Below are 24,598 nucleotides of genomic sequence, written 5' to 3'. Positions count from 1 at the left end.
ATTTACATTTATTGTGGAAATTCTGAAGATACTCCAAAAGGTATTATCAGAAGAATTTCTGATTTTCGATGCAATCCATATTACAATTCCTGGAGAATACAATAAATAATTCCCTGTAGAACTTCTTGAAGAAATCCTTTGGCGCATCCTGAAATAATTCCTAAAGTAAGGCCCAAATATTTCCTAGGCCATTTTTTAAATTTATATTTTTCGAGCTGAAATATTAATCGGCGTGAAAATACAAAATCGGCGGCAGGACGCAGACCAGCGTATGGCGCGCCGCCGATACGTCAATCGGCGTCGGCGTGACGTAAAATAAATCAGCGGCGGCGGCGTGGCGCGGCGGCGCACAGGTCTAACCAACACACATGCAGATACAAAAATTTAAAAAAAAAAAATGTTTTCCTGCGTGTTTTGACATGTCCAAAAACCTTATTTTTTTTTCTTTAAAACACAAGAATTTCATATCATTAGAACTTGCGTAGTTTTAGTTTTCAGTTTAAGTTTTTCTGCCCGGTAAGTAATTTTCACTTAGATTCAACTTTTTCGGATCCAAATTTATTCATGTCTGCCATTAACCCCATAAAATTAACAGCTATTATTATTATTATTATAATTATTATTATTAAATATTTACGTAAAATAATAAAAGGACAACTTCTTCAAATCATACAAATCGCTCCCCGCCACATCCCGCGGAGATATCTTACCCAAATGATCTTTTAAGTCTAGGGAATCGAATGCATAAGACTGATCTTGCCTAAACATTCGTTTTGTGAAAAAGTTTAGAGCCTTGCTGACCTCCTACGCCTACTTGTCCCATTAGACTGATGCAAATTTTGAAGTTTTGGCTCCCCTATGCTTAAACGGTAATAATTATGATGAAAATCATTCTCCCAAAATTTGAAGTTATTTGTAAGAAATTTGGTTGTGCACACGCCATTTGAAGTTTATATGGAAATTACTATGGAAAAGCCAAACCTTTTGTGATCGGTCCTCTATCTGCTCGTCATAATAATATATGAAAAAGCGAGCACACTCTTCCCATGTAAAATCTTCCCAGCTACAACTTTGCTGAAGACCACATGTTGTTGGGACGTAAGGATAATTTGTTATTCTTGATTTCAAAGTCTAAACCATGCTGAGATGATCATTTACTCCATTACTTTCAGAGCAACACTGCTTTTTGCTGTAGAACATAGTAGCCTGGATTACTTTAATCTATTCTTCCCATCAGGAGCACCACTGTTGCCTGCCGAATAGTTGGTGAAGCTTACTGAAGGTAAACCCACTTTATGATGATGAATAACAATTTTTCCTGACTTCCAATCAAAATGTGGTCTTCGGCAAAGTTGTAGCTGGAAGAATTTCACATGAGAAGATTGTGTTCACTTTTCCATAACATATTATGACGAAGAGATAGAGGGCTGAACACAAAAGGTTGGCGTTTTCCATAGTAATCTCCATATAAACTTCGAATGGCGTGTGAACGGTCAAATTTCTTCCAAATCAATTCAAATTTTGGGAGGATGCCTTTTAACCATCATTGAAATCGTTTAAGCATAGGGGAGCAATAATTTCGAAATTTGCATCACTCTATTGTCCCATGTTGCGAAATAATATGGAGACGATCATAGATTCCTAGATAGCAGAAGGACCTCAGCAAAATTGTCCCGAGTGCTTCTCTGCAAAACTTCCTTCAGCTGCAATTTTCCACTACCATATTCACTCCACTGAAACTATAAAAAAAACATCCATGCATGTCAAATCATTCGGACAATGTAACTTTTTATTCGTCACTATCAGAGCTACCAGCGATCCGATTTCAATATTTCCATTCAACTGTTCGGAGTGGAAACTAACATTCAGGATGGCATTTCTGTCGTAAACCCTCAAGATTACTGCAAAATTGTGCTGCTCGACGGCATCCACGCAGTATACATCATGATATTTGAAATATTACGTTCATCAATGTAATATTGGAGCTGTCAATAATGTATAACGTTCCAGAAACATGACATTGGCCCAATATAGGGTGCCCCAGAAAGTATGGCCATTTCGAGACTAATGCAGACAAAAATCTGATTTTCACACATTTTATTCATTTACTTATCAAGAGTAGATATTGAATTTTGGACGATTTTTTTCGCTACCTGTTTGTCAATTGTGTTACGTTTATGGAAGCTCTTCTTATCAGTTTTGCACAAATCACGTTATTTCTGAGCGACTTTGTTGTACATACGAAATTTGTGCTGGGTCATAAAGTATATATATTATGAACTCTGAAAAAATATATTTATCACTGCCGATACGATAAATGATCAGACTATCACTTATGGTATTGGAAATTTTAAACTTATTACATGAAATATGAAAAGAAACTACAAATCCGGTCAATTTTTAAAGGGTCAAAACCAAGTCCTTGTTTATCCAATAAAACATGTAAAAATCTAAAAATGTTGTTCCCTATCCAAAAGTATAGATATTTAACATAGGTAAATATGAAATTAAACAATATTATTTTTATTGAAAATGCCTGAACAGCTATGTTTACGTGAAGTTATCGAATGTGGAGAGAAAAACTAGCGATTTTTTAGATTTGTTTTCCATTTTTTTTTTTTCAAATGTTTTCTAGGAAAGCCAAATACAATTTTAAACAAAAATTCTCGTGGAACGTCTTAGATACAATGTACTTGAGTTCATCACATCAAAGGATTATGAAAATATCATTCTTTACTAGTTAAGTTCCAACAAAACACAAAAGTAGGGTCTGTGCTGGCTAGATAAGAATTGATTTTCTAAAATCAAAAACTTCAATGTTAGTGTTTATTTATTCAAACAAAATTTTCAAAGGCAGCAATTAAAATACCCCAAAGAAAAATACCAAAACATAAAAATATTTATTTGTTTGAAAAAATATTGTGATTCTCGTTATCAAATTCGTGCCCATACATTCTGGGACACCCTATATCACCGAATATTAAACAATCAAGATCATGGAGAGGTTTTGTGCAGAAACGAATTGCATAAACGGGTAGCATGTAAACTTCATCATGCGTTTGCAGTGTGTCGCTGGCCTCACCATCCGTATAAAATCTCTCGTTGCCTCACTGTAAATCAGAAAATGCGCGTTTGCGACCCATCACTCCGAACTGCCGAAAGGTTATTTGCACGTGGTGCGCTTGCGCACAAGCCGGGCTCTGTTGCGCTCCATCTCTCTCCATATCTCGCGCGCGCTCCCAGTCAGTGTGATATAATATCTACACAATGCTGTGCCAGTATTGAATGTTTTCCATACCATCAACCGCGCCAAAGCGTTTACTAATGTGCTAGTAGTGCAATCAGCATCCGAAGAACGACGACGTCGTGCCAAACTCGTACGATTCGGGCAAAACAACCCACAAAGAACACACAACACAGGTGGCAAACATTATTACACACCACCATTCGTCGATGCTCTTCTCGTCGTTTTCCCCGAATTCTCGTGCTTGCTGGCATGTGTCGAGAAAAAAATTAAACAATAACAACAACCAGCGTCAGAGCTCTAGAGAGCTGCTACAATAAATCACCTATAAATAAGACGTCTTACCCATGGCATTATTTTCGTTTAATTTGGCCCAAAAATCACTCGACGGTACCGACGGCCGCTATTCTCGCTGACACGGACATTATGAACAAGCAGAGCGGGTAAACAAAAGAGTCAACTTCAATTTTTGATCCCAGTTGGCCTCGGTCCAGCTGATTACTCAGCAATGCCCTTTCCTGATGTACTCTGTAGATTGCAGTATGCCAATAAGCACGCGAAATCCTATATTGCACCAAATTTGGCATATAGTGCCAATATAGAACTGTTTGCCGACCTATTAGCTCTTTAGTAGCACCGTATCGTCGACTCGGAGTGTGAGCTGTGCTTGGTGATTCTTTGAGAATTCAAATCAAGCATTTCAAGAAAGTGCAGTACCATTAGTATTATTATGCTGTCAAACTGATATGTTTTCATCCCTTCCGTTGTTGCGTATTATCCTTTGATTACCACACGTCTTCCAAGGGAAAATCACTTACCTTCATCAATGTTCCGATATCCTCAAACACAGCTCATAACACTACACTCACTCACACACTCACGATTGCTTTTACACCAGCAGAGTTGGAAAATTCTACGGTTCTCTAGGACGAATGGAATCCTCCCGAATCGTCACTTTCCTATTGGGAATCACGAAATCCCTTACCAGTACGAAACACTGAAGAACAGATCCTAGTTCCATGCAGTGTTGTCTTCGTCTTCTTCACCACTTCTTTCGCTACACCCTCAGACGGGGGATTCGGTTTTCCGAAGGGATATTCTAATCAGATCAGGCTACTTTTCATCACACTGTGTAAAATCTCCTAGCACTGTCGCTACTTGTCGCCATCTTTGCCAACTGAGAGCGAAAAGATCTGATTGGAAAGCGCTGCTGTTGCTGGTCATCATCATAACACACTGCCTGCGATACGGAGATATCTACTGTGTATGGGAACACGCATTGGGATGAGATGCTGATGGTGGTGCGGCACGCGAGATGCAATTTTTCGGGGACCCCGATTGGAGAGCGGCATTGATTGAGTGGAAAACGATATTCGAATTGGATTTCGGGGATTGCGCGAGAGAGCGAAAGAGAGCAATGAAGAAGCAATGTTTTTGTTCTGGTTTGCTTTGGGTTGCTATTCGCCTGATGAGCAAGTGTTTGTGAGATATCCAGTTCTTATTGGATTAGCTTGACGTTTTCTGAGCGGAGTTGGTTTTCTTGAAAATTGTTTACCTTTACTTCAATTTGACAGTTGAAAAAAACATAAGTTAATTATTATGATGCAATAATCTTGTTAAGTTCACTTTGATTGATTTTGTAACATTCATTTTGAAATTAAGCTTTATAGATACATTAAGCAGTGTGTCGAAAAGTAGTCGCAAACATTTAAAACAATCTCAATAATATTGAGTAGAACCCGCAAACAATATTATGATCAGAAATACCTCATAATATATTTAATAATGATGAGACGGTGATGTTATTTCAATAAAATGGCATTTTGTATAATATGTTTTACTAACAGATGGCAAAAAAATCTTGCAAAATTTCAACAAAAATGTTCTATGGTTGTGCTAATATACTCCTTTTCAAAATATCAAAACATAGTGAAAAAAATATATTACAAAATTCAGCCTTTTCATCTTTTTTCGTTTGATATAAAATTTAGTCAATACAAACTATCGAATTTCAAAAAGACACATAAAAATATCATTTTGTGCAAGATTTTGGTTTTCTTCTTCTTCTTGACATTACGTCCTCACTGGGACAAAGCCTGCTTCTCAGCTTAGTGTTCTTATGAGCTCTTCCACAGTAAATAACTGAGCGCTTATTTTTGCCAAAGTTGCCATTTTCGCATTCGTATATCGTGTGGCAAGTACGATGATACTTTACGCCCAGGGAAGTTAAGGAAATTTCCTTTACGATAAGATCCTGGAACGACCGGGAATCGAACCCAGACACCTTCAGCATGGCTTTACTTTGTAGCCACGGACTCTAACCACTCGGCTGAGGGAGGCCCAGACTGTGTTTTTATTGCTCTTTGAACCTTATTGTTGTTTTTAGATTCTTCAATATTTGATGACATAACTTAGATTAATTTTAAAAAAGATTTAATCAACTAGGTATGCACTGAGAGATACCGTTTTGAATATTTGCGACTACCATTCGATACGGTGAAGTGCAGAGGTTGATCCTGCGATTCCGGTTGGAGGATGGCTTCCGGTTCACTGGTGCCCCGACGACTTAAGCCGGTGACTCGCTACGGACTACTTAGAATAGTCCCCGACGGTGGATCCTACTCCGACGCAGTGTTGCTCAGGCTCATTTCCCCGAAAATAACATTTTCCGAACTACGAAGCCACGAACTACTACAACCATGCTCTATCCTCCTAAGATAGAGCAGCTGATGGTTAAGCATGAGTACTGCACACAAAATCGATCAATTTTGATCGCAGAGAGCCACAATTCAAGTTTCGGTGAAATGAAATAAGTGAGTGAGTGAGTGCGAATCATTTCACCGAAACTTGAATTGCGGCCCACCGAGATCGAAACTGTCGGATCCCATGTGCAACACTCAAGCCCAACCACCTCCCCCTCCATCTCAGGAATACAACGCACAGTTATGACAGTTCATGGCTTCACAATTCGAATTTCGGGGAAATGAGTCTGGTCAACACTGCTCCGACGAAGATCTAGGTGGATCTATCCTACTCCGATCCTGCAATTCCAGTGGAGGAAACTTTCGGTTCACAGGCGCCCCGACGACCAGTTGCCGATGCTGTTTCGCGATCTACCCAGCTAGTCCTCGGCGGAAGGACAGAACCTACTCCGACGCGATGTTGGTCGGTTAATTGCCGGGGTCGGTCCTGCAAGTCCGGTTGGAGGATAACTTCCGGTTTGCAGGCGCCTCGACGACTTATTACCGGAACTACGCCCGACTCGGCCTAGTCCCCGGCGGAGGATTTAGCAATACTCCCATCGCGCCCGTTGGTCTCCTTCATATGCTCGCTTCAACAAACTGACTAGTCAAGTGCCGAGGTCGGTCCGACGATTCTGGCTGCCTTAACGACTCAGAGCCATTTACTTGTACGCTGCGCTAAGTGCAATTGCTCCTCTCGCCATCTTCGTTGCTACAGAGACATCAGCAGGACGATTGTCGAGTTGAAGGCTTATAGGGATCAATCGTGCAATCACCAAGACTGCCTCCGATGATATCTGGCGATACGCACTCGACACACGCATGGCCATCAGTCTGAACGTACTGTTCATCCGGGAGCGGATCCTCTTCATCTGTAGTGCTGTCACCTACACGGGACCAGTGTATCTGAGTATCGATATAGACGCGCTTGCCAGTAGTTGCTTCTTGCTGCTGCTGATTGCTGAATTGTTGATGTTACCTTCACGGCATAATCGACATTGAAGCTGTTGAAGCTCAGTCGATCATCGACCATCACTCCCAGATGTCTGACTTCCCGCTTTGAGTCGATGCTACACTGTCCATCCAAGATTCTCGCATGCTGCACTGCCTTTCGGTTGGTTATCATCGTTTCTTCGGTTTTGTGATGGTCTAACACAAGCTTCTTCCACGTCTGCTGCTTCAGTACCAAGTATCATCACCTCAGCTTCAACACTCCGTCATACATAGCGTTCCAGAGGGTCGGGCCAAGAATAGAACACTGTGGGACGCCTACCGTGATTGTTGTGCACCTCTTCTCAGCGTCTGTTTGGTAGATCAGTGTACGATTCTGGAAGTAGCTCCTCAAAATCTTACAAAGATACTCGGAGACCTCCATTATGTGCAGCGATTAGCAACCCAACTGGCACTGCTGAAGGCATTTTTTTTCGTCCAGAGTGACCACTCCGCAGCACCAATTACATCTTCTCTTTTGCTTCCGCGCCATCTCCATAGCTTCCACGACGTTTTGGATGGCATCAACGGTGGATCTACCTTTCGGAAAGCCGAACTGCATATCGCACAAGCCGTTTTCTCCCTCCGTGTATTTCTCAAGCCTGTTTAGGATTACTCCTTCCAACACTTTGCCAACTGTGTCCAGCAGTATATATGCTGAAGGATCTCCAGGAGGCTTTCCTGGTTTTTGCAGCACAATCCAAAACATATCCGGGTTTTTATTATTTATTTACTTTGTCTTCAGCATTGCTGTACAGACTGTATTGGTCTTAATCTAATGCAATAATCTTATTCTAGCTTTGAACTTATTTCTACTCATATCAAAGTCAAAAACATCAACATTTAACAAGTTAAAACATCTTTCCATCGGGTGATTTTGTCCAAATACCGTACGATGTCTTGCGGTCCAGAACAACGATCGTGGGCGGGATCTCCGAGCCGGAACAAAAAAGTTCGCTTGTTGCAGAAGATCAGGGCAATCTATCCGATTCGTCAAGACATCGAAAGCAAACATTCTTTGGAGAAATACACGACGTGTTCGCAAAGGCTCCAGCTATATAAGTTCACAGCGGTTCTCGTAAGGAGGCAGTCTGAGTGGATCGTTCCATGGTAGTCTCCGTAACGCAAAACGCATGAAACAACGTTGCACCTTTTCTATGCGAGTAATATGCGTTTCTTGATATGGTGCCCAGATTTGAACAGCATATTCGAGAAGGCTGCGAACGATTGCGCAGTAAACGGTCTTCAGGGCGTACACATCTTGAAAGTCGGATGCATTACGACGAATGAAACCCAGCATAGCGAAAGCTTTCGTTGTTGTCTTTGAAATGTGTTCAGCGAAATTCAGCTTACGATCCATTATCACTCCCAGGTCTTTTATCAACGTTACACGTTCAAAGCTGACACCATTTGCAGTGTAGTTGAAGCTCAACTGCGACCGTGATTTAGTGAAGCTTATCACTTTGCACTTCAACGCATTCATTTCCATCCCGTTCATTACGCACCAGCGTGCTACAGCTTCGATGTCTTGCTGAAGAGCAGCACAGTCGACCATGGAACTGATGATACGGTATAATTTCAAATCGTCTGCGTACATAAGGTGCTTCGAGTTCAGTCGATGACTCAAGTCGTTGATGAACAAAATGAAAATCAAAGGACCGAGGTGGCTACCTTGCGGCACGCCAGATGGAGTAGCGAAACTAGTTGATTTGGTGGATCGTTGATTAACAAAGTCGGTTCTGTCTCGTAGATATGATCGTAGCCACTTGACCAACCAGTCGGGAAATCCTAGCCGCTCAAGTTTACGCATTGCTAACTCATGGGGCACCTTATCGAAAGCTTTGGAAAAATCTACGTAAATGCCATCCACTTGGCAGCGTTTTTCCAAGCTAGAGTTCACAGCACTAGCAAAAACCATGAGGTTAGTAGCTGTTGACCGATTCTTCACGAAGCCGTGCTGATATTGCGATATTACTGGCATAGCCGCAGCGTACATTCTACTGTGAACTAAGAGTTCCAGTGTCTTAGCTAAGCAACAGAGAATCGAGATGGGTCTATAGTTTTTCACGTCATGGATATTTTCGGCTTTGTGAATGGGCGTTATGGCAGCAACTTTCCAAGCATCTGGAAAAACAGCTTCCGACAACGACAGGTTGAACAACCGACAAACAGGTGGTCCAAGTACTTCAGCGCAACGTTGAATGAAGACCAGAGGGAGTTTATCAGGTCCAGGACCCTTGGAAGGATCGACAGAGTTGAGAGCACTTACGACTTCTGCCACGGCAAACGTTGGAAACGGTAAATGTATGTCGAAAGACGGCAGGGAATTCAGCATCTCATGTGGATCCGATGGAGTTTCAACGTTATAAACGGATTTGAAATAGTCGGCGAAAAGCTCGACAGACCCTTCGATGTCGTAACTTAATGAGTCGCCGTACGACATTTCGGATGGGATTGCCTGCACATCTTTCCTACTTTTGAAAAATCGCCAAAAAGAGGAAGGATCGGCCTTGACCTCATCTTGAATACGAAAAATATACTCACGGAACGAAGAAGACACACATTCGTTGTACTCAGATTCAAGACTACGGAGAAAACTCTTGTTGTCTTCAGTGCGATGGCGTAAGAAGCGACGGCGAGCTTTGCGAAGAACGTTTCTTTGGTGTCGAAGATCCGAATTCCACCATGGCTGATAGTTCGACCGCTGAGCATTAGTTCTGCGGAGCGGAGTGTGCCTGCTAATGATTCCGAATACTAATGTGTAGAAAGTATCGACCGCTTCGTTGATATTTGCTCCGTTGAAGATTTCATCCCAGTTCAACAGATGTAGATCATCGATAACGGCTTCATAGTTACATGGTCGAAAATCAAAATCTTGGCCTACTGCAACGTCTAGATTCTCGCTGGCACTGCGCGTGGCTAGGCGTAGCACAAACGGTTTATGATGACGGTCAGTTGGTAAAATAGCTGATGGCGCTTCAAGTAGTTCCACCTCAATACTGTTTACAAAAGCCAAGCCGAGCAATCTGCCGTTGGAATTACGCACGTTACAAATCTGCTGTAGTCCAGTAGCGATCATGTTTTCAGCATAAGAAAGCTCCTGCTCAGTCGAGGCATTCGTCGGAATGTAGGAGTTCACGTCGTCATCGTATGACCATAGTAAATGTGGCAGATTGTAGTCACCAACAATCACTACATAATCGCCGAAACTTGTTTTTTTGATAATTTGCTCAACACAATCGGAATGTGCGGCATATTTACCGGGATCGCTGTTGGGTCTCAAATAGATTCCACAAACATAGACGGATTTGTTCGACGAGGATACTTTTACAGCAACCTGTTCCAACGAGTCAGATCTGTAGACTTCTTGACAGCGATGAGTGTTCCCCCTCCTCTTTGGAAACGACTAGTCATACTGCTTCGGTCGCATCGATAGATGTTATAGTCGGACGACAGTTCAGTGTTCCTCATATCGCTGCGAAGCCACGTTTCCGTCAGCACGATAACGTCATAGTCACAAGAAGCGGTCAGTAAGTGAAAATCGTTAGTTTTCGTACGCATTCCGCCGACGTTTTGGTAGTAAATAGTAAGTGGAACGATGGGTGCTCTCGGGAACGGCGTAACGGTGGGCGATGGCGGAATAATGTGAGATATAGCGTGATGCACGGACGTAGCAGTTGTCGTTAAATCTTCGGAAACTAACGAGGAAGGATGGACGATGCTATCGGTGTCTCGGTCTGGATGATTGGGTTGGGTGTCACAGCTTCCGGCCTCCAAAAAAACTGTTTCTTATTCCCAACACTTTCAAATTCTCGGAAGCGTATTCCACGTGGCCAGTTTCCAGTGCCAGAGCGATGGTTTTGAGTTCAAGTGGTATTCCAATTTTGTACGAAACAAAAGTGAGCGTTCTGGCGTCTTTCCCTCGAGGAACGAGTTCAACCACCTGCAGATTCGTTGTTTTTAATCTGGACTCCGCTAGCTCGACGACCTTGCTCTCTGGTACCTCCGGCAATATGCCAGACAAGTACAGCCAGAATTTTGCGAGATTTGCTTCTGCGGCTTCAGAAACAACCAGATCCGCGACTGTAGCACTAGTTCCAACGCAACACATGGATTTTGCCGGCCGATGGGTAGCCGCATCGTCGTCACAATCGTTATCACGCAGACGCTTGGATCTAATCGAAGGTGGATGTGGTGTGAAGCTGGGGTACGGGGTACGGAATCGATCAAAGTTTTGAAATTTGAACGAATTTCATACTTGATCTCTGCCAGCACGCTATCTCGAATTTCCACTTTCATTAATTCAATCACGGATTCATTCGCCTTGTTGACTGACACCAATGAGTTCGAAAATCGCGCTTTCGATAGAAGATTTTTGCAAGCCGTACACATCCATACTAGATGCATATTTACTTTGATCGAGGCGTATGCATCATCAGCAATCCCGGGTTTTCTTGAATTGCTGCTTTCAGAGCTACTTTGGGGATACCGTCTGGTCCCGCAGCCTTCCTGGTTTTTAAGGCTTTCACTACCGCGATCAGCTCATCGTTCGTTACCTGGGCTTCTTCTTCATTGTCATCCTGAGCTCCGTTCGGTGTGGACGGTAAGTGCCGCGAAAATAGCGCTTTAATGATAGTCTTCATCTTCGCCGGACACCTATAGGGTGGTATAGCTGGGCCCCTTAACTTCGCCATTGCAACTCTGAAGGCGTCACCCCACGGGTTTAAATTCACATTGCGACAGAGCTGCTCCAAACAGGCTTTCTTGCTGAGCAAGGTTTCCCTTTTGAGAACGGGGTTTGCCGCCTTGTACGCTGGTCTTCGATCTGCTATTTCAGCGCCGTTTCGAGCTCTCTGCATCCCTCTCCTAGCTTGAAAGCAGCTTACACGCAGATTGGCAATCGTCGAGTTCCACCAGTAGGCTGGGCGGCATAGTTGCGTCGCACGCTCGTGCTAATACCGCTGTCAACTCATTCGCAATAAAATGCTAAGCATTGCGCTCCAATCTCAATGCCTCAACGAACATCTCCTTGTCAAACTCCGCTCCTTTGATGGAATTGAACGCGCTTCCAACTGCCGTCCGCTACCAATATTGTACCGAAGCGCTTAGTGCTCACTGTGCCCAGGGCTACAGAAAGTTACGTCAATAATTGACTCTCGGTCATCCCGACGATACGTGCTGGTGGTACCATCGTTGGCAACATCTACGTTTAGCCTTGCTAAGGCCTCCAGTAAACTGCTCCCTCTTGATTTGGTGAAGCGACTGCCCCATTCAATGGCCGACGCGTTGAAATCGCGGGCTATGATGACTAGTCTACGGACTATGAACTCTGCAGTCAGCTTATCGAGCATCTCGTTGAACTGATCAATAGACCAGTAGAAGAAGACTCCGTTAATTTTGGCTATAACAAAGCCTTCATTTGCACGATGTACCACTTCTTGGAAAGGGTATCTTCCACCGTCTATATCGCCACTGATTTCGCGCTGTCTGATATGCTGTTTCCATTGCCGGCCAAGACACGGCTCCGATATGACACATCGCACTTGTACTTCACCGCTGATTGCCTCAGCAAGTGTTGGGCTGTGTCACAGTGGCTGAGGTTATTTTTTGTTACCTCCACTGTGGTTTGGTAGCAGTCGCCTGTATGAAGGCCGGGCATCGCAGTCCTCCTTTAATGTGGTTGTTATTCTCTCCGTTAGCGCAGATCTTACACTTTGGAGGCTTCCGGCAGGCTTGCGCCTTGTGGCCATCATCTCCGCACCTTCTGCATAAATTACCTTTGTCAGGCCAGGCAGAATCTAGCAAGATGACCATACTCGTGGCATCTATAGCATGCTTCCGGTTTCTGGGAGACACTCAATGGACATACCGACCAGCTTCTTTTATCTTCTCTGTTTTTAGTGCCTTGATGGCTCAAACGGCTCTCACTTGTACCGTATTACCCATGGCTTTCTTGGTGAGCTCTTTGTAGGACGAGCTGCTAGCCATCGGTGTCCTTTGCTCCAGGATCATATATCCGGTGCTGATGCGCCTGGCTTTCCGCACGTCTGCACCTAACCTTTCCTTGATTATAAGCGCCTCGCCTCTCCTTCGACCCTTGAGTACACAGTTCGAACGGAACGTGTAAATTTCTGAGACATACAATGCACATAATTGGAGCGTGGAATATCATGGATATTTACATGATATGTCATGTAAACTTCAATTATATGTCATGTAATCCAACAGAATCCTGAGTGGTTACATGACATATAACACATTTTTACATGATTTCAGACTTAATTTTACATGACGTCATGTTTACATGGCATAAATGAAGTATATAAGACGTGTAATCTTCATTATTTTTAACAGTGTAGTTTTTGTTCTTCGGACCTGCTCTTTGTTTTCGTCTTTCGATTTTTTTCCCATGACGATTTTCCATGGGATATCGTTGCCTTCCTTGGTGCACAGAAAAAAAAATCCGTTCTCGTATCCGTGAACAACAGACGTGAACTTGTCAACAAGCAAAAATACACCGTGAACTAGATCATGTTTATGTCAGAGAATATGATTATACTAGAGAAACGCGGAGAGGATTTTGACTTTGTTTGTAAACAATATTTGCAATGACTATCAACAATTGAGGTCATTCAAACAAAATTTTAGTGTGCGTGTCATCCTGTCAGTCGCCATAAGAAACCAAGCTTATCACTGGTCACTTTCGTATCGCTTTTCACTAACACACATCCATCGTCTCATTTGCGTAACATCTCTTTGAGTCTCATCGAATTTGCTCGATTGGAACCACGTTTGACGGTTCAATTGGAACCTTTGGTTTCAGAATCCGCGCTTCTCTATATAAACAAATTCTCTGGTTTATGTGAACGCGTTGCCTAGTTCCGAGAACGTTCATGTGAAATGACGGTATTTGATGGTGTATTTTTGACCGTTCACGTTTTCCAGAACTCTTTTTTGAGCGTATGGTTGCTGCGTTTGCTGGGCCTGAGCGACCTTGTGTTTCTTGGAACCATGCTGGCAAAAGGGTTTGCGCGCCTTCTTCGATTTCAATTAGACTCTCTTCCATTCTTCAGGGCTCTCTGGGCCGCTATCTATCATTTCCCGCCGTACGTCGTTGCCTTTCATGATCACATGGTTATATATGCAAGCATTGAGGCCATGTAAGGGTTGACACGATCTCTTATGATAATCGTGTTCACAGCCGGATAGGCGTAGATTGAGATTTTATCATCCGAGCCTAGTACTCATCACTTAAGATGGACGGGTTCCGAACGTATCCAGAGGCCTGCCAAGGTTTTATCGGGACGGGGGCAATTGCACTATTAGCCTACTCGCCGTTTCAAGTTGGTATCACTCATCCTTACTCGGAGAGTAGAATAACACGACTGTCACCTCGGTGTCGCAATGTAGTTTGTAATCCGTAATCCGTGTCCTGTCGGTTGTTCTACGCTGTGACCAGTATACCATAATCAGGATTTTACTGGCACCCATCTTGAAGTGCCGGTTGGCACTCCAGAGGGCTAAGGTACTTTGAAAGCGATACCAGGTTGTTTGTTCAGGGATACTTGCAGCTTTGTGGTTTTTGTAGCTACATCCTAGGTAGACCATGCTTGAGCCCCTGTTCAGATGGACCAAACGCTCGGCCACTCGACCGGTTGTTTGGAAAAGGCAATAACTCCCAGCTCCATCCTGGCACACCCTCACTCTAGCTGATGTCAGAAAGAAAACAGTGCCCAGGTTGCACTACCAGCTAAGTACGCAACCCTTAGAAGACGTGTGTCCGGAACGTCGGCTGTAAGCAAAACTTTGTTTTTGAGTTTTACTGAAGACTGAAAGCTATAATCTCAAACACTTGAACTCAGAATTTTCTGTTACTTTGTTATTTGATGTACAAATTTGAGTTCCCAGTTTTGTTATGTTGGCTGTTAATTCAGTCAAATTGATGAAAAAAAAACAGTTATCATATGATGAACATCAGGTAACAAGTGTTTCTTATAATCTTGTTATCAAATTCTGCTGAGGTAGTGTTTATTAGACCTGTTCATATTAAAATTTTGGAAAAAAATGTCTGTAAATCTTCTGGTCAAGGTAGAGTTATCAAACGTAATCTTTTAAGAGTACAAGTACTATTTTTGCCTTGAAAAATCGTGTACTATTCTTTTTTGCTTAACGGGCTCAAGTGTACTCTTTTTCCGTTATTACTGACGATAATCGACAAATCAAATACCCTGTTGAAGAATCCAGATCAACCTTTTTCCCAGGATAACACAGATAATTAACCGATTTTCGACAAAAACTTGCCTAATCAAATTGGCACGATCAGCTGAAAATTAAAAAAAATGTACGCTCGTTACTTCACTCAACACAGGCATTGCAATTTGGAAGCCCAAGCATATGGTTTTGTTATTTGTCCGCATTCAATTTTTTCATTCACGCGTACAGTGTTTTGCTACGGTGACCAAAGTCATCAGGATCGTTTACACCACCCTGAGTGTAGAAAATTTTTTTTGGTCGGTCGATTGAACGTCGAATTGCAGAGAGGTTGCAAATGCAGAATGATTTTGTTTCAATATGAACCAACAAATAGCTAAAAGCATCATTCCTACAGCTGTTAGGACGAAAGTATGTGTTACAATATTTTACTTAAATTGAAAAAAAAATCGATTGGCTGGACTATCATATAATATTCTTATGCCGACACTTACAGTGGCGAACCATTCAAAGTGTTTTGAATAAAATGAACGTTTTGCAAGTCTACTTCTAGCACAGACAAACATACCGAACCATTCAAAGCTTTTTTTTTATAAAAAGAAAGGTAAACGGCAAGAGGTTTTAAATAAAAAAATGTAAAACAAAAAAATATGAAAAAGAGTTTATGCCGACACTTACAGTGACGAAACATTCATAGTTTGTTGAAAAATCATATTTATGTCCCACCGTTGTAATGATTAAATGTGCGGTCATATTTATTTCACATATTTGAACAAAAATAGCATGAAACGAGCTCACCAATTGATCCTTCATCCTTGATTAGGCAGCCAGAATTTTATTTGAAGCATACATACTAACTGAGAAACGCGATTTTTTTTCGCACTCGCACCACGCGGACCGAAAACGATTGGTCTTGATTCCGTCGCTCACCCTGCAAGAGCATGCCATGGAATCGGAAGACCACACACTACTCTGGAGATATGGTGGACAGTCTTATCAAAAATAAAATAAACTCGATCATGTCTGTTGCTGTTGTCCAAACATTCTTGAGTTCATTCCCAAGTGAATCCCCTATAAAAAAGAACTGAACATATATGAACGTTGGGGTTTATGGGGGGAGGTAGGGTTTGAAATATCTTACGTGCCATACAAAATATTTTTTTTTATTTTCATATCCAAAATCATACCTGTAAAACTTCATTATCCATTCTACATAATGTTCCAATCCGTTTGTCCAATATCCTTTTACATCAACCGCCTTGGAATCACATGGCGCAGGATCTTCCGTCTCTGTTAACACAATGCTCTCTGCCTGTAGCTGACCACCGAATGAGCGGTAAATGGAACTTGAAAGTAGAGTTGCCACATTAAAATCTGTATTTTTTCTTTGAATTATCTGTATTTCTGTATCCTGGAGCAAAATATCTGTATTTTAAATCTGTATCCCTGAAACTTGAAATAGTAATAAGAATTTTACAACGAATTCAAAGAAATACCAATCAGTAGTAACTACAATGCAAAATTGCCACATCTCAGTTTAAATTTTATGGCTTTGAAAATATTCTCATTTTTGCTCAAAAATCTTCATAAATCTGTAAAAATTTGACAAAATTCTGTTTACAGAATCTGTATTTTTCCTAAAATTCTGTAATCTGTACAGATTCTTGGTCACAAAATATTAAGGAAAATCTGTAAAATACAGATAAATCTGTATATGTGGCAACCCTGCTTGACAGTTCTCCTGCCTTGCGCAAGGCTGGCCACTTCTTTATGCTACTACTATCACCTCACAAAACCACCAACATTGTTTTGCGTAATTAAGGGACAGCCCCTATGTTCATCAATTTCGCATATAAAATTGTTTGATGCTATGTTATATTATAAAAAGGAGAGGTCTCTGCAACTCTTTTAAGTACGTATTCAACTAACCACAAATTCCAGTTGTTGCTAGGACGTGGGCAACTCTCAATTGTTGAAGGATGGGTCAATCTTATTCAACTGACCATCCTAAATTTGAAAACTCCAATTGATTAGTGGATGGGAAGGAGTCAAACCTCATCGTATATGACTTGACACCTACCACGGAGCTCAAACTCATTAACATAATGAGGCTGTTTAAAAGCATTTAAATTGAAGCAATAAGTATTTAGTTTATATTCTAAACATTTTGAAATTTGAAAAAAAAAATGTTTGTTGATAACAACGGAATAAATAATTTGCTGCCGAAATCGGAACGTGATAAAACCGGTGCATGCGCTCAGCAGTTCAATCTTGCTGTTTTTCATATGTATGTTGGGCGACAGTTAAAACAATACTTTATGGCACAAAAAAAAATCAAGGAGTTTTTCAGCACTTAAACTTAAGATTTCCTCTATAAATATATGCACTTTTGTCTATGTTCTACATTAAAACTACAGATATCACCAAAAGACTTACTAATATCCAAACGCGCAATCTATAAACTTCATTCAATGTACTACAATGTATATGGTTTAAAAAAATGTTTGTTTATTTCAATCAATGGTTTTAGACGGTTTTCATTTATTGATTTCATTATTCATTATTCCTGAATTCAAAGATATTCCGAAGAATCCTTCTGTTTTTAAAAACGCATTGGCCAAAAAAACTGTATAATAACCTGTTTTTGTAGGTAATTAAGCTGAGTTTCAGGTTCGGTTCCAGTAGAGACGTAACCCCAGGAATAAGAAGAATAAGAGTATGCGTAATCTGTTTTAGTGGTAGCCTCGAAATTCAACAAGTTGAGTGCTAACAGGGTGAAAAACTCATTCTACTACTTAAAATCGAGATGGCGTCAAAATCCAAGATTGCTGCCCGATATTTTCACTTAAATAAATGCGCTTATTCTTCACTCGACTCAAAGAAAACACCAACGATTGAAAACTTGTTTCTTTGTTTTTTTTTTAATCTCAGATCGAAGCTATATCCTTGCTCTATACGATGACGCTTAGTTTGCTAGGTGTTCCAAGGAAAATATGGGACATATCGCGGGAAGAAATACCTAAGGTTTATCAAAAAATGGGCTTTTCTGCAAACTGTTTAGCTAGCTGGCGTACGAGGGGTCCACCAATTTGAGAAAACCGAAAGAACCACTCTTAAGTTTTAGCATATACTAGCGATCAGTGACATAAAATTGGAATTCTAACGATGGCGGCCTGGTCTCAGCAAGAATTGCTCCCAGTATGCTTCATGTAAAAATTGTTATTTTGGGCTAATTGTCAGGTTTGAAAAATCATGAATAGTATGAGAAAAATCAAAACCACTGCCTTCAACCACTAAGGACTGTTCATTTTATAAAGTGGACACTTTGGACATGCAATATCTTTTCAATTTATCAATGAAATCGAAATCGGTTTTCTGTACATCGTTCGACTAATATTGTACAATGCTGTGGTAATAAAAAAGTTACCAAAATAATATGATTTCACACTAATAAGGCACAACGTTTAGAACGGTCGATTTTTGGAGGTTATCAAAATCAAGGATTGTTAAAAATCGGCAGGAAAATTCGACAATTTATATTTTTTATTTTCAAAAAATGGTTGTACTTAGAAAGCATCATCAATTAGAAGCTTGCTAAAAAATATCAAGTTATTTTTGGAGAAGCAATTTTGCAGATATCATAAAATCATTTTTTATCAATTATTTTAAAGAAAAATATCTTAAATTCAAATGGAACTGATATGAGTAGAATTTTAAGGTTTGAAGTACGTCCAGACGGAAGTAATAATATAGTATTTTAAATAAAAATAACTTACGCCTTCATAGAGTTGCTGATTTAGTCCCCACGTCATATTTTAGGCACAATAGAAAAACAAATAATTTATTTTCAGAAGACCACTCAAAGCACAATGACAATCATCAAGATTGGGAACACTGCTTGAATTAAATCAAATTTATTTTGCATGTATTATTTTCAGAATGTGTTATTCTGAGACTACATATCAAAATATTTTGAGAAAAACGCTTACAGTTTGCTCTAGATCGATAAACATGCGTATATAATTTTAAAAGTATGGGATTTTTCAATAAAACGACCATAAAGAGTAAATTTGGTACCCAAGAATGCGGTTAAAACTCAAGATTTTGCTTTTTTTATACATATATAGTTTCTTTAGTAATCTAAACCAGTTTTGAACACGCTTATTACTTTACTTTTTTGCTGGTAGTAAAAAGATGGTGTATCAGCAAATTTGACCATAAGGAATAGATCACTAAAGTGACTCAGCGTCAGGAACTGATGGAATATTATTGATGTTTTTAAAAGCTCTACCTTAAGTTGAATAGTAAAGGATACCGACATACAATTTGTTCATTAAATTTTGGATTTTTTTCATGCGAAAAATAATGCTTAAACTTGACGAACAGTTTTTATTAGGAGTTTTTGCAAAAACTATTTAGTTCTTCAACCAAAAGCATTTTGTAAGTTTCTATATTTTCATAACATTGTAGAATAATAGTTGAACGATGCACAGAAAACCGTTTACGATTTCATCAATAAATAAAAAAGATATAGCATAAACAAGGTGTCCACTTTATAAAATGAACAGTCCTTATTTGTGAACTCATGCTATTCTCATAAAGCTGGAAAACAGTCCATATTGGAAAAGCATACAACATGGCTGGCCTGAAAACTTGTTAGAAGATCAAAAACTTGTTCTTAAGACAAAGTTTTCATTCTTTATCAATGTGTGGATACACACACTTTTTCTGCATATTTGTTACATTTGGCTTGAATTTCCTCGATGCAATTTTTGAAACTTATCTTTTTATCTAGCATGAGCCTTAGATACTTAACTTCATCTGACCAATTTATTGTAACGCCTCTCATTATGACAACACGTCTACGTGAAGATTTTAAATAAATAACTTCTATTGTGGGAATATTATTAGTTGAGTTTTGGAAACATTAGGAGAAGTCTTCCATTTTTGCAAGTATGAAGAAAATATTTCCAAACTTTTTTGCAATCGACTACAGATGAAACGCAGGCTTCGTCTTTGGGTGGAGAGGTCTCCCGCAAACAAAGATTTCAATATCCCTGAGGTAACTCAGGTAAGTCAGATGTGAAAATATTGTATAATATTGGACCCAAAATGCTGTCTTGAGGAACACCAGCTCTTAAAAGAAGTCTTTCAGACTTGAAGTTCTGATAATTAACCTGACATGTACGATTTGACAGGCAACTTAGAATTATTCTAACAATGTATGTATGTTGGAAATTAAAGTTTTACAATTTTACAATTCATGCAAAACAGTGTCGAATGCTTTTTCTATGTCTGGAAGAGCAATACCAGTAGAAAAGCCTTCAAATTTATTGGAACGTATCAAATCTGTTACACGTGAAAGTTGGTGAGTTGTCGCAATCCGAACTTTTCATTGGCAAAAATTGAATTATCATTGATGTGGAGCATCATTTTGTTCGAAATGCCTTTTCAAAAATTTTACTGATGGAGGAAAGCAAACTGATTGGACAATAGCCAGAAGCTTCTGCAAGATTTTTGTCTGGTTTAAAAATTGGTACAACTTTGGCATATTTTTCTTTCGAACCCAGTAACCAGAAGGTGGCCAAAGCTGAAAGGATACGATGGGCAGGGCATGTTGCAAGAATGCCGGACAGCAACCCTGCAAAAATGGGGTTCGCTTCGGATTTGATTGTTACAAGAAGGCGAGGAGCGCAGCGAGCTAGGTGGGCGGATCAAGTGCGCATCGATTTGGCGAGCCTGGGGCAGAACTGAGGATGGAGAGTTGCGGCCACGAACCGAGTATTGTGGCGTGAAATGGTTGATTCGGTGTTATCTGTTTTAATGTGAACTAAATAAATGAATAAAAGTTTGTCCAAATCAGTCTTCCAGAAATTTTTGAAAACGTTCTCTTGATTGAGAATGCTTTCTAAATCCTGAGTGACTTGATTTTCTATTGGACAAGTAAGCCCTAAATTAAAATTTTGCACGCGTTCAAACTGCATAGCAAGTTTTTAAGCATTTCCGCAATTAGTTAGTAATAATTTGTTTTCCTCTTTCAATGCCGGAATTGGCTTCTGAGGTTTTTTCAAAAATTTTAAATGATTTCCAAAAGAACTTAGAGCCAGGGTCCAATTGAGAGATTAGGGTAATTCGCCTAATGTTGAACGGCTAAAAACCTCGTCTATTGTTGAACAGTCCGTGCATTCCTTATGGCGTGTTCAACAAATAGCGAGCATTTTTTCGTTCAACAATTGGCGAATTACCCTACATTTCCAAAATGATTGTTTCTTAATTGTGAAAATCGTTTTCAATTTCTTTCTGCAAATCCTGCCATATAATTTTCATAACAGGATCGCGAGTGCTTTGAAATTGCCTTCTCCTCACTTTTTAAGACGGATCAAGAGTTTAAGAGCATCGTAATACCCCTTGCTTCAACAATGGAATTAGTTAAAATTTCGAGAGCATTGTCAATATCAAGTTTTGTTTGCAAAGGAATGTTAAGGAATGTTCAAGGTTCTCCAGATTTGTGCTCTTGAAAATTTGAAGTTTGGCTTCGATGCATCTTCACCTTAACATCAAGATTACTATCAATATATGTTTGATACATCATCCAGTCGGCTCGAAAATGATAGAAAGTGTTGCTGACAGGATTGAGAATCGCTTCATGGGATATTTGGAACGTTACAGGGACATGATCAGAATAAAAATCATTTACCAAGTTGTGTTTCAACAGAAACACCCAAAGTTTCAAAAACTTTAGTTTCAAATGACGAACAAAATGATATTTTATAAGTCTATGAGTGATGATTCCAACTCTTCCAAATGCCCCATCAAGTCGATCATTACGATAAACAAAAAAGTTTGGATCTCTTTCGAGTTTGTATCCAGGCTTAAAATAAGTTTCAGCAATAATTGCTGTATGCATGTTATAAGCTGTTAGTCTTTACCGTTCAACGAACTAGCATTCCAATTTAGTGGTTATTTTTGGTTTATGGAACGTTGTCACTCATAACTAAACACATTTTTTTTTGCTAAACTATGAATTTCAACATACTTGTACTATATAATACATACTTTTATTGATCCAGTTAAATTTGAATTATAATCATATATTCTACATCAAGTGACATTTTCGTCAACATTTTCTTGGTTGTCGATGCACATAACTTGTTTCCCGATTCCGAACCAGAACGCTCAACTAAGAACGATCTGATCAACCGAATCAGTCAGCGCCAAAAAAAAATTAAACACGTGCGATCATTTCGGAGTGCCTGCGACGAGAATAAAAAACCTCCCACTCTAGCCCAAACTCTTTCGTTTCGTCCCGTTTCATGTCCACCACCGAAAATTCGTCTCAATATATGACAACAGCTCCGTTTGAGGCTATGACTGGGGGGGATTCTGTTGGCTGCATGGGAAGACTAATGGCCGAGTGTGTGAGAAACGACAACAACCACTAAGACGAAGATAAAAAGAGGAAGACGGGTGCGGTTGGGTTGCTAATTTTCGGTCCCCCATGCAAGGCATGCAAAAATCTACACCCGAGAGCCGAAAACCCGTACCCAATAAAAAATGACTTCCTGTAGATCGCGGCGATATTCTGACTCTTTTGTCTCTCTGTGTGTGATGTTTCTTCTTGGTTGGTGAGTTTTACGCGATAATATGTAGGTATACACATAGTTAACGGCATGGACGAAGCAAGAAATTTAAAAATTTTAGCAAGATTCAATATCTAGCACGAGTAATGGAAATTTCCTTGATTTCCATGGCCATAGAGTATAATCGTATCTGCCACACGATATACGAATGCGAAAATGGCAACTCTTGCAAAGAAAGCTCTCAGTGCTCATAAGAACACTAAGCTGAGAAGCAGGCACCGTCCTAGTGAGGACGTAATACCAGAAAGAAGAAGATCATGTAGAATGCAAGAAAGGACATTCAATCATTGTCTACAGGGGGTGAGATGCAGTTAAGCTGCGTGGGATAAGCTCAAATTACTCCAGGGCGTTAATATAGGTTACAATTTTCATTTGATGTCCTACAGGGCGCCAGATCTTCGTGGGATAATGTCAAATTACTCCTGATTACTGTATTACTCCAGGGCGTTGATACAGCTTTCAATTTTCAGTTAATGTCCCCAGAGGGTTGAAATGCATCTGATCTACATTGGTCGAAATAAAATTACTCCAGGGCGTTGATGCAGCTTTGAAATTTCAATTTAAGTCATACAGGGCGTTAAGTACACTTGGTCCTCGTGGGATAAGGCCAAATTACTCTCTAGGACGTTGATACAACTTACAATGTTCAAATGATGTTCTACAGGGCGTCAAGTTACTTGTGATCTGCAAAGGATAAAACTAAATGACTCAAGGGCGTTGATACAGGTAGGAATTTTCAAGTAACTTCTTCAGGGCGCTGAGGTGCATCTAATCTACGTGATATCTGGTCAAATTATTCCAAAGCTGATGTCATACAGGGCTGTAAGATGCATCTGGCCTACAAAGATTAAATTTAAATTTCTCAAGTGCGTTGAGATATCACATAATTTCAATTTGACGTCCTACAGGGTGTCAAGATGCCTCTGATCCATGAAGCATAATAATAAATTACTCCAGAACGTTAATACAGCTTGTACAGGGTGTCCGCAAATTATCCGTACAAACTTTGAAGACATGGCTCTATACAATCAAGCATACTAAATTCAATATTATTGCATGGTTTTAAACATTGGCTTATTATATTCTTAAGAAGTAAGTTTGACGCATTTCCGATTTCAAATAATTGCACAACCAACCCAAATGTATTGAGGTGTCTTAAAGGGAGCTGTTTTCCAAGCTTAATGACGGAAGAGAAATGTCCATACAACTCACTGGATTTGCACCCTACAATTTTCTATTTCCAGTCTAACTTGAAGCCACTTACCTGTAGATTACCTCAAATAATAATAGGACATTTGGATTCATCTCTTTTAGGTTTTAGGGATAACACATCTCCAGTATGACTAGTGGCCCTCAGGAAAAACGTTTCCGAAAAATTTAAATTTGCCTATCTCAGTAACAAGCAATTATTTCGAAATTATTTAAAGTTGTATTTTGTGTTAACATATAGATATATTATAAAAGGCACATGGACATTGATTTTTCATTGTTTTCAATGCGAGGTCATCTTCCTAATATTTGGCTGTTCGGATAATTTGCGGACACCCTGTAAATCTAAATTGATGGCTATCAGGACAATAAGATGCACCTATTCTGCTTAGGACAAATTGCTGCATGGCGCTGATACAGCTTTAAATTTGATATCGTTGTCTTCAGGGGGTTGAGATGCATCTGATCTACTAAAGGTCAAATTACTGCAAGCCGTGGATATAACAAGGAAATTTACATTGATGTCATACAGGGGATTGGTTAGTCTACGTGGGATAAGGTTG

General features: G+C 40.1%; 1 protein-coding gene across 2 annotated transcripts in view; it reads right to left on the bottom strand.

The window, feature by feature from the left end:
* Nucleotides 1–4,614, bottom strand: part of LOC5571599 (protein encore) — a 267,851-nt gene extending 263,237 nt beyond the window's left edge. For both annotated transcript variants that reach the window (XM_021841628.1, XM_021841627.1), the window contains exon 1: nt 4,063–4,614. The gene's annotated coding sequence lies outside the window, so the exon portion shown is untranslated. The remainder of the gene's footprint in view (nt 1–4,062) is intronic.
* Between the last annotated feature and the right edge of the window lie 19,984 nt (nt 4,615–24,598).

Source organism: Aedes aegypti, chromosome 2 (assembly GCF_002204515.2).
Source record: "Aedes aegypti strain LVP_AGWG chromosome 2, AaegL5.0 Primary Assembly, whole genome shotgun sequence".
Classification (NCBI taxonomy): Eukaryota; Metazoa; Arthropoda; class Insecta; order Diptera; family Culicidae; genus Aedes; species Aedes aegypti.
Note: the sequence above shows the minus strand (reverse complement) of the source record. Positions and strands in the feature narration are given on the sequence as shown.